The sequence below is a fragment of the Atractosteus spatula genome, chromosome 27, assembly GCF_055471065.1.
Source record: "Atractosteus spatula isolate fAtrSpa1 chromosome 27, fAtrSpa1.hap1, whole genome shotgun sequence".
Classification (NCBI taxonomy): domain Eukaryota; kingdom Metazoa; phylum Chordata; class Actinopteri; order Semionotiformes; family Lepisosteidae; genus Atractosteus; species Atractosteus spatula.
The window spans coordinates 8176957-8193069 of NC_142732.1; positions in this window are offsets into that span (position 1 = coordinate 8176957).

Genomic DNA, 16113 nt, shown 5'->3' on the forward strand with positions numbered 1-16113 from the left:
CATACTAGTTGGTCGATCGGCCCTGGCAGGAGGGTGTGCATGCCTGTGTTTGTCTGTCTGCCCTGCGATGGACTGGCGTCCTGTCCGGGGTGGATCGTGCCTTGCTCCCGTTGCTAGCTGGGATAGGCACCGACTCCCCCGCAACCCTAAACTGGAAGAAGTGGTTAGAAAATGGGCGATGAATGGCAGGGATTTAGTGCAAGCAATTACAAGGCATTCATTCACAGTCAAGTGCAACAGAAGAAACCCCAAGGTCGGGTCACCATTGCCAGGCTGACCTGGCAGCACCTGTGGGTGTGATGATCTTGCAGCAGCGTGGTGTAGTCGTGAGGGCTGTGGGTTCGACACCAGAGGGTCTCGGGGTGGCTCGGAGGCTGTTGTCATACCCTTGAACGAGGTGCTTCACTCAAGAGTGCTCCGGTACATTTGCTGCTGGATGAATGGGCACCTGGGCACCTGGCTCGTCATTGTTCTCATTTTTCTGGTAATCTGGTAATGGTAATTTATCTGGTAATAAAAGGATTAAATAAATAAAAAAATAATCAAGGACACTCCAGGGACACTTTTACTGAGCAGTGTGGACAGATATCAACAGTTAAGAGTAAGAATCCACCCTCCCCCCAAAAAGGACCTATATGTTATCAGGAACAGCTCAGACTGCATGTTCTAGGTTAGAAGGGGAGGCTTGTATCTTTAGCCGATGTGGCGGGGGTGGGGTATGCACGATCAGGAATGTTTTGTGAACCTCCTGGTGAACTTCCGCAGATGACCTACGTGACCTTCATTCGAACAGATCCCTGTGTCTCAAGCTGAACGGGCCTTTCCCTTTCTTAATGCCCGCGCGCGGCATCGTAATTCATCAAACGGTATTAAAGCCCTGACCCAGTTATTTTATTGCGCTTCTGTTCTTCCTTGCGTTTCCCGCAGGCTCCCTGATCATGGAGTCAAGTACGGAGCCCTGCATGCTGCCCAGCCCCACGAAACGTCAAATTACTGCCTGTTAGGGCCCTGAGAATCATTTGTGCTGATTGCGGTCCACTGTGTAATTACCTTGCCCTCATGAGAGGCGGATGACAAGCGAGGCTGGAGGTGTTTGGGAAACCTCACTGTCTTGGCCCTATCCAATTTACTAAATTACACAGCCTCCGGAGATCGGCCTGCCTCTCAGCGCTCTGCGTTAATTAGCCCCTTCTTATCTCCTCAGCCACTTAACGGAGAGGGAGATGAGGCTCATTTAGGGTGAGAACCACAACACAGCACGGCCCTGCTGTAGATGGGCAATCCTGTCCGTTTCAAGAGATCTGATCGAGAGCAAACGTCATACAGGTGACCGTGTTCGCTCCAGCGTCATGCGTTGGTCTTCATTTAATGCTTGTTTTTGAACGAGACTGAATCTGACGATGTCCTTTCCGTCGCTGAAAAAAAATCCTGTCCACTGGCAGCAGCTGTCTGCAGAAGGACACGTTAAAGACTGAAGTGTTGAGTTTTAATGCAGAATATCATGACTATCGATGGTGCGGCATAGTGACCCTTATTCTCTCATAAAGCTGGGGCCCTGGGTTCAATTCTGGATCGGGGGTGCTGTCTGTGTGGAGTTTGTATGTTCTTCCCATTTTCACATACTAGGTGAAGCAGTGGGCCTTCCGGGGACATTGGCCCTGGTGTGTGCGTCTGTATTGGTGTTCGTGAGTGCCCTGTGATGGACTGGTGTCCTGTCCAGGGTGTACCCCGTTTTGCCCCCGCTGCTTGCCGAGACCCTGTCTTGGACGAAGCGGTTAAAAAAGCAATGGAAGGACAATGGCAGGTAGATTTTGGAATCGAGCAGAAACACATCAGCCATGAAATGAAAAAACCTCAGTTTCTTCGTCAGTTCATTCGAGTGGGGCGGGGGGGAGTTAAAATTCACCCTTGAAGATAAGTGTTGAAATAATCTCTTTGCAAATGTCCGTGAAGGGACTCCCAAAGTGTTAAGTCTTTCAGTAAAGCATGAGCCCCTCTGACAGCAAAACTAATGGAGGCCCTTGAACAACACAGGCGTGGGAAATGAAGTAGCTAAGAGAGGCTGCAGTGATATATCTGAGTGAGAGCTAACAGCAGCCTTTCACTGGCGATGATCTATTAGCCTCCCAGACTGGAGCTGGCCTGGCTCGCGGTGACAGGTAAACCATTAACCATTGTAGCCCATAGTTTGCGTTGTCAGGAAAAACATGTTTAAGGGATTTAGTGCAGACAGCTCAAGCAGGCTGTCTGGTTTATACAAGCTGCCACAAGTGACAAGAAGCTGACAAGGTTATTAGACAGTAATGGCAACATTAACAGCTCTCCTTGTCTCTCTCGCCCCAGAGAGGCTTGTTTGCTTCTCTTTAATTTTCATATTTACTCGGCTTTATTGCGAGCTGTGTTGGTACTGGCTGAGTCTGTGTTGACAAAGGAATAAAAATGATTCTGAGTCACGCAACGCGGTGTTAACAGGTCACAGCTTAGACTTATTTATTAATAGTCACAGCGCGAGCATTCATACGGGCACTGATACATCTGTCAGAGTGTTGCAGTCTTTCCCTGGGATCTGCGGTCGCGTCGTAATTTATGAGTTACAGCCAGGCGCGTTTATATAAATATATAAATTGTCATGATTAACCTTCTGTAAGTCAATATTGACCTTTACAGCAGTGGAGCACATCCTCATCCCGGAGACTTGCAGAATGTGAGGGAACTTTTTCATATTGAAAATCTCTTTTAATGCTGACCCTCAGATACCGGCCTCTACACTTCACACACACACACACACACACACACACACACACACACACACACACACACACACAGGCGCACTCTCCCTGCGCCACGCACGCTTGATTGGAGGAGAGGGCGAGGGAGGAGGTGACCCATCCCGCTGGGAACATGACAACAGACACGTTGGCTGCAGTGTTTTAATGCAATTAAAATAAACAAGACACGTCTTCCCATTGGTGTGTCCAGAGGGTTTGCTTTGGAACAATATCCAGATAAAATCCATAAATAATGGCAGGAGTGAGTACTGTTACATTGTAAAAACACTATTATATCACATCCCTCACATATTATAGTATGCATATATTATATACTCATACATATTATAATACAATGTATGAAAGTCCAGTTTTTTTTCTCCTTACCAAAAGGAGTTTTTGGTTCCTCTCCTCCATTGTCTTCTGGTCTTCTGTTCTGTATTTACAAAATGTATGGTCACTTGTATTGTTAAGCGCCTTGGGGCAACCTTGTTGTGAAAGGCGCTATATAAGAATAAATTGAATTGAATTAAATTCTTCAGAGTATATCCCGCTAGTTTATTATCATGGCTGATGCATGACTGACCTCCAAGGATGGCGCTGCTGAATCCATAATACCTAATGATAAAATATCAAATCACACCTTTTAGTATGATAATAATAAAAAAAACAATTTAAACTGCTTGGGTGCTCACAGATAAGACAGAATAAATACTGTACGTAGAAGAGTTATTTCTCAAACAGCTGTTAGGGTGGAAGTGTTACACAGTAAATGAGCTGGAAGTGCACAGAGCTGTCAGTGCCTACCATGGGAAAATATCCTAAGTAATCTAAGAGGGTGAAAGACTTGCTAGAGAAGACAGTCTTAAGTGCATCTTCAGTGTCATATATATATGAATGAGTGTAAATGTACTGGTGTCTGTGTCAGTGCAGTAGTCTTTTTAACCTCTGGGTGTCAGTAGTGGTCTTCCCATAGTAAGCTGTGGTATGGCTGACAAAATTCTTCATTAATAAGTGGAATGTAAGTCTTATGACGGGAACTACCTGTGTGGAGCTCTAAATATTCTGCTCTATTATGGTTTCCTCTTGTTTTGTTAACAAGGCTGAACTACTAATAGACCCACTTTTCACTTTTGCCTTGGCACTCTTCTCTTTGAGGCCTTCAGTCTTGAGAAATATCATGAGGCTCCACTATCATCTCTGCTCTGTCTAGGCAGAGCTTATCAATATTTATTTTTCTGTTCAATCGTTCCTGTTGCCTTAACAGTTGCACACTAAGCTGGTTCCACTCCAGAACTCCGGATCAACTTTGACTTAATTTCAAAGATCACAGCTCACTTCTAAAAGAATGGTGTTTTTCAGTCTATAAAAGCACTGGGAACAGTGGCTAAACAGCAAGCTGTTGTTGTCTGCTGGAATAGTGTGACTCCCTGTGCCCTGCCTGTGTGTGAATCTCAGAGCTTAAACAAGGATGTGTGCTTTATTCAACCCTGTTTGCACTGCCTGTGAAGAATGGGGATTAATTGGTTCAGACAGGACACTGACGTCAGGACTCCTGGAGCGGAGAGGGACTCACCTGACCTGTGTGGTGCCTGTCCTGTGAGCAGGCTGATTCACGGAGTCAGGTCTTAAGCTGGCTTGATGTTCTCACCAAGGCCCAGAGGTGGAAACTGGGTTTCAGGTCACAGCAGGATTGTCCAGGAGCCCCTGGTTTGGCTCTGATGGACACCAGTCCAGTTTGTCAAAGTATTCCCACAGAGTATTCCCACCTTCCAGGATTCCAGTTGTGCCAATGTGATCGTTCCAGGACCAGGTGTATATAAGTTCTGTATAAAATCATAGTAGTGTAGAAGAGGCTTATTAGGAACTCTTCGCCACGTGTCATGTGTAACCTCTTTTATGTAACAGATTTTAACATTTTAAAATTCGATTGAAAAACTTAAAATTGTTGTGGTTATGTAAAGGTATGTAAAAGATTTTAAAAAGGTAGAGGCTTTGACCCAGGACAGGCAAAATCTGCAGGGCAATGACATCAGTGATCAGTAATGCAGAGAGAAGTTGAACAGGAGTGCAGGTTAGCACAATTCAGGCGAGTGCCATGCCTCAGGATGGGTACAGTCATTGTTTACAGGAGGCCATGCTTCAAAAAAAGCACACACACACACACACACACACACACACACACACACACCGTCCCGGCTTCCCAGCTCCGCGTGGGGTCTCCCGCCAGTCTCCCAGCTCCTCCGTCCTGGGAGCGGCTGGAGCCAGGAAGGGTTTGATAAGAGGCTGTGTGGGCAACAGTGTGCAGGGCAGATTAGGATCAGGGTGAACGAGAGAGGAGCATTCTTAACAAAGAGATCAAACGAACTGTCATGTGTGCAGAGGAAGAGGCAGAATGAGAGGCGCATTAAACTCTACCCCTGCAAACATTCACTGGCCAGAGACGTGGCACAAGCCTTCCTGTCCTGGGTTTTTTGAAGTTCAGTGTTTGTACCACTGCCTAGAAGAGATCCCAGACCTTAAGTGGCTTTCAGGTTTGCCATTTTTGAAACCCTTAGGTGACGCCTCTCATAGTCTCTGTCCGTCATGAAGCGGCTGCCCTGCGTGTTGTAACTGTATTAGGGATGTCACCTCTGCAAGTGACTGAAGAAAAGCTTTTAGTTTCTTTTCGCACCGCTGAAGATTCAGTCTGCACACAGAAATGTATGGGCTTTTTTAAGTAATAAGTGTGCCAGGGCCCCAGAAATGAGCTTAGTTTTGGCTAAACTAGACAGAGAACCTAGTGTCAGTGAGTTTATCCTATCTTCCCTTGAGCAAAAGAAAGGAACGTCTCTAATATCTCTGATTTTGTAAGGCTCATCCCTGCTCGAGCTTTGTCTGATGGGACCTTGAAGAGGTTCTAAACTAGCGAGACAAACTCAGCTGGAAACTGTAATATATAAAACAAATAGATAAACAAAAATGTAGGCAATGTGTTTGTCTGTGTCTGTTTGCAAAAAACATCGTTTATCCTCGCTGCCATCTCCTCCCCCAGTTGTGACTGTCTGCATTCTGCTCCCTATCTCCAACCCAGAAAACCTCCTTTTACAGTTACAGACATGCTGTCTTGTTAATTTCCTGGTTCCTTAATTACTTCGGGAGATTGTGTCATCTGAGATTTGGGCATTCTGTGGCTGTGTGTGATTGTGATGCGGGCTGCCGATAGCCCCCGTCTCGCTCGTATCAAGATCTCGGCTATCAGATTAGGCCAGTGCTGCAGTCACACGCTCTCCAGAGGCAGCGTGGCACGGCCCTGGCATGTGAGACAGGGCTCTGCAGCTGCAGCCGCTGAGACGCCTCTTAACCTGCGCGCACGCCTTTCATCACACTGTTTCTTTCCAAGCTCATGTAGCCTCTTTCTACACTTTTTGAAACCGATGCCGTCTTCCAGGACATTGTAAACTCAAAAATGAGTGCTCCTGCATTCGAGCTAAGAAAAATTGACTCAATATAAACCATTTCTGGACAAAACGCTCCAGTGAGGAGCTGCGTCTTCGTGCATGGGCTGCAAAGTAACAAGAAGAGTTTAATTCCACACTGAAAAATAAAAAGGAGAAACACATTGTTTCAGCTGTAGAGCCTTCGTTGACTCTCACATGGAATTTCTTGGCGTGGAATAAAACTTCACTTGTTCATTTTTCTACAAATATTTTTGTGGAGTTCACAAAGCATGAGATAACTGTAAACAATGGGTTAAAACCTGGCTGTGATCAGGGATAATATCCTGACGGCCATTAACAGACTTGCTGAAAGTGAGCCTGGTGCAGCTAGACTGTGGACATGAGACACAGGAGGAGCTAGAAGAACCAGCGTCAGTGTCAGCTGTCCAGAGCCGCTGGGATCAGCTGGCAGCCTCAGCCCACACGCCCCCCTGCGCTCCGATCGTCATCTCGGGTCTGTTGTGTGTTCTTTCCTCCACAGCGGCAGCAGGGAACAAAATGATAGAAGGAAAAACAAACACTTTCTGATGATAAAGGCAACATTTTCGTTTTCCTGAAGTGGAGCTGCATGGCTTAGCTTAGCAGAATCATCAAGTCAGACTGTGTCCCAAACCAGCAGTCTTTCACACCCGATAAGAACCGTCTGCCCTGACTTAATGACATGTTTGGGATTTCAGTGAACCGCGAAGCATTTTTGAATGTTTATCTCGCTAAGTGTTTCTCAGCAGAACCGAAGATGGTGCTGTGTGAAACAATCCTGTCTTCAAAAGAAGGTACAGGTGTTGCTCATAATCATAGTGACCAGCGGGAAGTACAAAAAAATGATTTTCCTTGAGGTCCAGTTTCGATCGAGATTCTGGCAGATGCCCAAACCGCCAGTCGAAATGAAAGAATTCCTTCTGAACTTTTCCCTGGTGTGTGTCTTTATCAGCGTTGGCTCATCGCCTGCGAAGGTGGCTAGATTCACACTTCCTGCTGACCTTTCTTATCTTATCTGCCGAGGGGATTGTGCAACAGGCTGGATAGTCTGGAGACTAGAGGATCCACCTGTGAAATTTGAAAGACGCCCTTCAGTCTCTTTTTTTTTCGAGCCCCTGTGTGCTTTACTGTAGAACATCCTGGCAAAAGCGTGGTAAAGCAGGAGAGAGCACTGTGGCACCTCCGTCACTGGGGAGGTTTCCTGTGGTCTCCCCTGACTGTGTCATAATGGATGCCGTCAGTAGTTTCTGCTGCTTCCCTGTGCCAGCGCGTGCACTGCCTGCCGTGCCCTCGGAGTGCACGGAGTACCGGGTGAGGCCGCCGCCAGCTGCCAGCGAGCCTCCTCCTGCCGTCAGGAAAGGTCAGGGCTGAGCAGTCAATGGCCCCACCGCTCGAGTCTCTGCAGCCCGAGCTGAGAGGCCAAATCTCTTAGTTTGCTTCCCCGTGGGCAGCTTAAGCCACTTACTGAGCCACAGCCTGGCAGGGCAGGGGGATTAGAGAGCAAGGTGCAGGGCATTTCTACAGCACAGGCTGTGCTGGACCATAGTGTGTGTGTTAATAATAATAATAATAATAATAATAATAATAATAATAATAATAACAACCCCTTTGAGAACGATTGAATGTAGAGTATCACAGGAAGATGCACTTTGTGTTGTTTGCTCTCTTGAAACGGCCTTTTCCGACACTGATGACTGCCTCTATTCGAACCCTCGCTGAATCCTTGGGGTCCTTTTACAATCCAGGCTATCAATCCTGCTAATTTGTAGATGTTTTTTTTATTTAAATTATTCTTTGATTCTGAAACTGCATTTAGGACATGCGCATGTCCTGGAGATTTTACATTGTGTACAGACACTAGGCAGGAAAACCTATTTCTTTTTGCTCACAATAATTTCTTAGAATTTGTAAAGGGCAATTTTTTTTTGCTAATAGTGGACAATGCCCCAAACAGTTGTGTCTGAATTATTCCCACCTGTGCTCACAGCCCTCAGGACAGCTCTGAAACCAGCTCTGTCATATTGGGAAGTAAGGGCACGCTGGTGAGGTCCAGCTCAGACCTGAAGGATCAGCGTGCTGTGTTGTCAGAGTTTAAGTGCTGTTGCTGTGCAGTGATTCTTCAGAAGCATCAGCAGGGAGGCTGTGTCAGAGCATAGCGATTTTTATATTCATCCCACTAATGTCTGCTCTAGAAGGAAGTCAGTTACATCTGATCCCTCTGAAATACTAACCCAGGAATTCAGCCTTTTCTACAGTCCAGCACATCTGCTTGTGTATAGCTGTTAAATCCCTGTTCTGGAGCTGTTACGACTGTGCAGTTGTATCAGTTTCACAGCGTAGGAGCCTCAGGATCCTTGTAACCCTGATACACAGGTGCCGTTCAAACGTTTTGAAGCCGCCTGAGTAAGAAATCACATTCTGGCATTTAATGTTCACCTGGGGGTGCAATGTACAAGTGATGATTAGTTGCTATATATGCAAGGCTTACAGTTTTAGAAATGCATTAATGTTCAGTAGCAACATAAAGAAGTCTTCCAAAACATGGGTCTAAAGACTCAGAGATGCCAAGTTTATGAATGACTGGAGGTCCATAATCCCAAATTATGTCTTTTTTCACTAAGACAAATTACACTGTGTTCAAAAGACAGACTTTAATAAGTTTAATTAATCTTAATGAGAATTAATTTAGAATTCTCATAAAAGCTGTATGCAGGGCATTTAGTATTAACTTTATACAGACATGAACAGATTTCAGTTTCTGGAGAGAGTGTGCGAGGTAAGGATTGTAGGTGCTGACAAAATGGACCTGTTAGTTCCTCCATAATCTTACAAGACGACGTGGCGCTGGTATTATTTATTCAATCTTCTTTAGCTTTATTTTTATCTGTGGAGGGGATCTTCGACTTAGCATTATGAGCTTAGCGTGATTAAGTGCGCAAAATGACAAACAAGGTTGTCTCGGGCTCATCGTCTTCTTTCTTTAGTCAAATAATCACCTTTAGGAGGCTGAATCCCTTTTAGCTAGCCCGTCAGTCACCAATACCCAGATCCCCAATAAGCCGCATTTGTCAAACTAAACACTCGGTCTGTATGGGGGCATCAGCTGGAGGCGAGGTCTGAGAAGCTAGATGAAAGTTTCATTCGGGATTTAAAGAGGACGATTTTATTATCTGGAGATTTGCAGTCGCTTTTCGGAGTTAATCCCAAGATCTTGCCCCACGAATATGTTCACAAGCCCATTCTCTGCAAGTACTTACTTCAAGTTAGGTGGCGCTGCTACAGTCCCTTGAGCGCAAAGCCAGCTCTGTGCTTTCCTGATGAGCGTCGGGCTATGAGGCTGGAAGACTGCCGATCAGCAGACAGGAGGGCAGCACAGGGCTACAGGAAGGGGCTCCATCACCCCCACCGCCTGCCTACACTGTGCTGCCCTCATTAAACAGGAGCAGACACTCCCTCTTTATATCCTAATAGGAAAACCACTCCACAGGAATCTTTTAACGACTGCTTCTCATCAGCTAATCTGTTACAAAAAAAGAGCTGCAGATGAATCTAAGATTTTCGATAGATTATATTGAACTAAAAACGTCTTAAAATCTGCCAGGTTTTCAAAAGAGCACATGTGTCTTCATGAATGTTGGGCCCTGTGTTAGTTATGACCACCCTCTGTGCGCTAGACGTGTGACCGGTGTCTGACAGCCCAGTCTGCGTCCTCCTATCTTAATCTGACATTTTTGAAACACAACAGTAGCAAAATTCTTTCCCCCTTTTCTGTTCATTTCCTTAATTCAATTATAGTTTAATTATTTGTGTTTCATCTAAAGGGTCACTTAAACTACCTCGTGATTTTCCTTTGTCAGTATTTATGTGAAGTCTGAACACTTCTGTGTGGATTAAGTCAGAGCAGATCTCCAGCAGTAAAAATAAATCAAACTTCATTCCTCCAGCAGAGGGCATTAGCACTCCAGTTCCTCCTCAGTGTAAGTAACGGGTCATAGGAACAATTTAAAGGGTTTATTCCCTGCAGAAAAGAGAAGAAAAGAAACACAACGTTTTGGCTGTGGAGCCTTCTTCGGGTGTGAGAGAGAGCAGAAAATCGGTCATGTATGTGTAGACGTACAGGGGCATAGCTATACACTTGTATACATCTCGCCTGCAGTGTCACACCTGAAGAAGGCTCCACAGGCAAAACATTGTTTCTTTTCTTCTCTTTTACATTTTCTGCATGGAATAAACCTATTACTTGTTCCTTTGCAGCCTACGCATGCTGTCGCAGCTCCCTGCTTGAGTTCCTGGTCATGTCAAGAAGAGAGCTGATGAAATCCACAGGTTATCAGAGCACACAGCTGCTGCTGCCTACATATTGCTGTTCTCTCTTAAAACCCTCTTCGTCCCAGTGGCATCACGGTCTAACAGTGTGCTGCCCTCAAGTGTTGTGGTTGCCATTCTATGTAGGTGAGGATCAAATGATTAATACATAAAGAAACACCAGCAACCATTGCTTTGACTGCTACTGATAATCCATATTGATCCTAACAAACAATCTAGATCATTGTTAAGTCCTTCAGAGATATGTGGGTAAACCAATGGCACTGGGAGAAATTAACGTAGCAGAACCACTCTAGAGTTGCACACTTTTGTTACCGTAGGGCTGTGAAACTGAAATAGGGAGCAAGTGCAGATATCTGCTTGGCTACTTGTGTGAGGCTGGTCAGACAGCAATGAAATACTGACTATAGGAGATGCCCTAACACTGACTGGGAGCAGGGATTTTTCTGCATGGTGCTCTTTTCTGTTGGTGTCTGCTATTGGGAAACCCCAATTCCAGCTAAAGAACGACCAAGGTAGACTGGAAATCAGTGGCTGCCCCAGGTCTCCCAGATGCAAGGAGCATGCTGTGCGGTGTGTCAGATTAGCGCATTTAAAACAGCAATAACTTTTTGGCAACAATGCAGACGCAGTGCTCCTGACATGTGACAGCCGTAGTGTGTGCTTGAGTCGAATAAAATAAAATGGGGCTTGTAAACCTCTGTTCTGATTGTTCTGTTCTGATTCTAGAAAGCATTGCTTTTTACTGCATTGGATGCATCCCAGGTCTCAGCCATTCTGTTTCTTCCAAGGTATAATGGACCTGCATGTGTTTACAAACAGTTCACAACCGAAAATCACCTCATTATAGCATAGCCCCTGTAACAAGCCTCTCTTGTTTTTCTTCTAAATCAGGCTGGCCTTAAAATAACTCCCTATTGCCATACCATCAATTTGAACTCTCTGTCATCACGGTGGGTTTTAAAATATTTGAAAATGTAATTTAGTAGGTCTGACTCTGGGGGTTCGTCATACCACAGCAGCTGGGTGAGTAGAAGCTGGGGGTCCGGCAGGAATGGTTTTCCTTTGTCTAGCTGTGGTGCTTGCATTGCCGAGTAGCACATGAAGAGGACTAGGTGGCAGAAAAAAAGTGTGGATCAGAAGGGGAGACAGTGTGAGGAGGACAGTGGAGCTGGGAGGAGGTGTTTTTGGGGGTCAGCTGTCTGTCTAGCCCAAGCCATCACCCCGCAGGCACAGCATGCAGAGCCAGCCTGTAGCCCAGCGGATCTCGGCGCATGTGGATCAAATCAGAATTATCCACTAATTGACTCTTTACTAGGCTCCACAACGCCGTAATGGACTTGATATTAAATCCCCAAGTATTTAAAGCAAGTTTTTTTTTGTGAGTGCTTCTTGGAGAGGTGGGCTTTGCTGCTAAGATCGCTTTTTACAAGACTTGATGAATTAAGTGCATCAGTCAGAGAGCGCCCAGCCAAGGCTGCCCTGAGTCAGGGATTTAGGGGGCTGCCATGGGAAAGAGTGTGAAGTGGGCAGCACTGAGCTGTGAGAGGCAGAGAGAGATCCGGAACAATGAATTCCAGATGGCACAGTCAGGCTCCAAAGAGATAGATACAGCGCCTGAAGTGTACCGCAGAGGGTTTAAACCTGGCTGGGCTTTAATGGAGATAGACTGCTTTTTATGTGGAAACTTGAATAGCATAAATTTTAAATGCCAGTTCTGTCCTTTTTTTGGGGGGGGGGTTTTAAGCTTCAGCTAAAAAATGTCAATTAAATTACGATGAGAATGAACTTTTGTTCCTTTTTATGCAAAGCCCCCCCCCCCTCCTCCAAAAAGGAACGAAAATGCTTTTAAGGTTCTGGTGTTGCAGAGATCTGCTGCTGCCAAGATTCAGCTGAGGTTTTTTTATTTCATAAAACTGCCAAAAACCTCTTTCAGCAAACCTCTTGCCTGTTCGGCTTATCGATATCATTATTTAGAACTGTGAAGGCCGGTCTTCACAATCATCAGTGCGCAGTTTTTTTTTTTCCCAATATTTATAAAAACTTAATGAGTGAATGTCCTAAACAGACTGACTATATCTTCCCCGGTGATGAACCTCTTCACTTCATGCATGCACCAGTGACACTCTTGTAAGAGTCTTGGTCTTCAGTGCTGCAGAATGGCCCGCAGCATAGCAGATTAATTCGTTTGCTCATTTCCTGACAGTTTTTAGGGGAAGCACAAGCCCAAGTGATTTTGGCAAAACATATCACCAATGTTTGTGCAAACATTAGCTGAATACAAATACAGTTGGAGGTCCGCTGAGCAAATGTTCCTTTGTCATTTCTATCTAACATTAAAACTACAAAACGTCCTTAAACTGTTTCGTGGCCCTTTTGTTTTTTGTACACCCGCCGGTCAAAATTCTGGGAGCCCCCATTCAAGAGAACAGAATTTCCCACTGTCTGACCGTGTGTGTTTGGCTTGAGGAGCCCAACACCTGGAGCAGTCCTCCAGATCCCGTCATGTGGAGAGCCAGCGGAGCTGGTGGAGCACCTCCTACTGCCCCACACTGCCACAGCCGGAGGCGACTTTCCCGGGCCTTGTCCATTCCATGCCCCATCCCGGTCGACCTGCTTCCAGCTCCTCGCAGGGCCCCGCACGTTAGGGGTTGGGAATTTTAAATGTTTTGGCTGGCAAGTGAAAGATGTGGGAATGTCATGGGGGACTTCAGCATCTCCTCCGAGCGGGATTTTCCTGACCAGCGTGTCTCTGCATCCTATCAACAGAATGGATTTTTTTCATTATTTTTTTTTCCCGTTTGTTCCTGCAGATTTGGTTGATCCCATCCTCTGTGCGGTTCTGCTCCCAGATTCCGATCTGAGAGCCGGCACAGGACATCCTGTACAGACAAGCCCCTTCCCCGCCGTGCGTCCCCCCTGCCTCTGAACAGACAGTGCCTCCTCAGCCCTCCGGAGTGGCACAGACACACTCCTGCTGGTTCGTAGGGAAAGGAGCTCTCTTTTTGTTTTATTTTGTGTGTAGCACAAGCCAAAACTGTCTATATGGCGAACACAGTTGGCTGTTTTTGTATCTGAACACTAAATTCTAGAGAACCGAGAAGGGCTGGTTGTGTTTTTAAAAGCGTATCAGCAGACAAGACTGACAAATAGGAAGTGTTGATGAAGGAAGCTACATGTTTTTAACCTCCTTTCATTGTTTTGTAAAGGTAAAGTCTAAGTATAGATCCCTACATGCATGAACCATGCTACAGATTTACTCTGTTCTCAAGCTCCAGAAAATACTTAAACATCTGTTGGAAGCTCAATTGCACTCTGACTGTAATTAAACTATAATTACAGATATTCCATTCCATTAAACCTGGCGGTGATGGTAGGGCTTTAAATAAACGTTTCATCATCACTTTTATAGTTTTGCAGTTTTTCCTCATACAACTCAGACTCACACTGGCTTTGCATACATGTTGCCTAGAACTTTGCCAGTACTTGGAATAAATAGTCAATAGTTATTTTCTTCTGTTTTGATTTGGTTTTGTTATGAATTCAGATATTTTAATCAGTAACACAGGCCTTTGGCACATGTTGCTTTTATCTTCACAATGTTGCATGTCTGCGTTCAGCTGTGTCGAGGAAAAGGCTCTGGGCAGCGAGCCTCTGTCAGGGAGAGCACGTGTGAAGCTCGGGATACAGTCATGCGCCGTTTGGTTTCCTCTGCCATCCAACAGCTTTTCCAATTAGCAGATAAATAGTTATTGGACTTTATTAAAGCAGCTTGAAAATATCAAGGGCTGACAGCACAAATTTAACAGAAACAGTCAGGATTTCCAGCTTTGAAGGTTTGGAAGTGAGAGAAAATGACCTCTGCTTGTTTCGTGTCTGCCTTTTCTCTCTTTAATCTACGCTGGCACTGTTGTGAGAGCTCATAAGAGTCAGCGGTTGTGTGTTCAGTTTTACCGTCTCGAACCCCAGCCCTCACTGGACTGATGGATTAAATAAACGCTGGTGCCTGCCCGCTCACCTGCCACACACCTGCCCATCAGACACGATGCCAGTGTACTGCCGACACCTTACTGGAAAGGCATGTGCGTTTAAAGCTGCGGTCGGCTGGAGTTTCACTTTCTTTAGGTCTCTTCGCCAAAAGGACCCTCTCAGAGAGAACGCTGGGTTAAACATGTCCATTTTCAGCAAAGAGTCTGCAGTTGTTCAGCACTGGCAGTGTGCCGCTGCCACTGGAAATTACAGGCTGTGTAACTCCCTTTCACAGCCCCAAGAGGAGGAGAAGGAGCTGATGAGATCCAGGGCAAACCCATCATAATAACTCACTAAGTTATGAGCCGGATGGCTGAGAAGAAACAGAAGAGAGGCTGGTATTTTAAAACTTTCAAACCATTGACCCAGAGGAACGTGTTCAGAGAGGTTTTGCTCGCCTGTAGACCTTTGCTGAAATCCTACAAATTCCAGTCCTGCATGTGGCGCAGCGTCTCCGTCTCTGGCCTGCCCCAGCAGCAGACCCGAGTCCCTCTTCTCCTTACGGTCAGCGTTCCTCTTGCTCTTGACACCTGATGAGCCCATAGAGGTTACAGACGGAGAAGCAAAAGGCAAGTAACAAGGAAGAAGAGTTAAGGAAGAAATAATCGCAGGACGTGGAGAATCACCACAATCCCTTGAGTGTTTCTTAAGGTTAAAAAAAAAAGTACAACCGCATATATGATGCAACTTGACTCTTTAAACAGCACCCAATAATGCTGTCTGTCCCGAGTAGCACCTAAGTGGACAGGCTTGGCGATATGCAGGCCTTTGCTGCTGTGACTCGCAGGACTCTGGAGTCTCAGCTCAGGCCAGGCTTAGCCTGAGCGACTCTGCGGGCCCAGTCTCTGCTCTTCACATGGAACGTGTTAACGTGAAAAGCTCTTCGAGCAGGTGGAGCTGAGGGTTAAAGGCCTTATCTGTACTGAAAGGACGGGTGAAGAAGAAGTGCAGAGCAGGCAGCATTCTTGCAGCGCGGGGGGCAGGAGCCCGGGCTGTTCCAGCAGGGAGACGCTGTGCAGGCTCCTCTCTGAAGCCACTGCAGCCCTGCCTCCTCACGCTCTCGCCGTCCCCAGTGAGCAGCGGCGAGAGCCGGCCGTCGCTCCACCGCCTGCGCTGAGCCCTGTTATCAGTGCCCGGGACTCCGTGTCAGCCGAAGTGACAGCATCCCGTCTTGAACCATCTGCTTGAAACATCTGTCTGCAGCTGGATGATGAGGTCATTCTGTCGAGTCCTGTCAGTTAGTGTGACAGTATTCTGGATTAGCCTTCAAAGGGATTTAGCATAGTACTTACTGTCAAACCAGGCCTTGGTTTTTGTTAACGCTTGTTTCCGCATGTTATTTCTTCCATGATCCTTTCTCGGTTATAAAGCCACTGTCCGTCCATCACCAGCAAACTCGAAAGCATATGACAAGGCAGGGCAGGACTAGAGACACCAATAAACCTAGATCGGCATGTCTTTTTAAAAAGGGAGGAACCTGGGAGCATCTGGAGAAAGCCCTCTCTCAGTGCGATCATGGGGGAACATGTAAA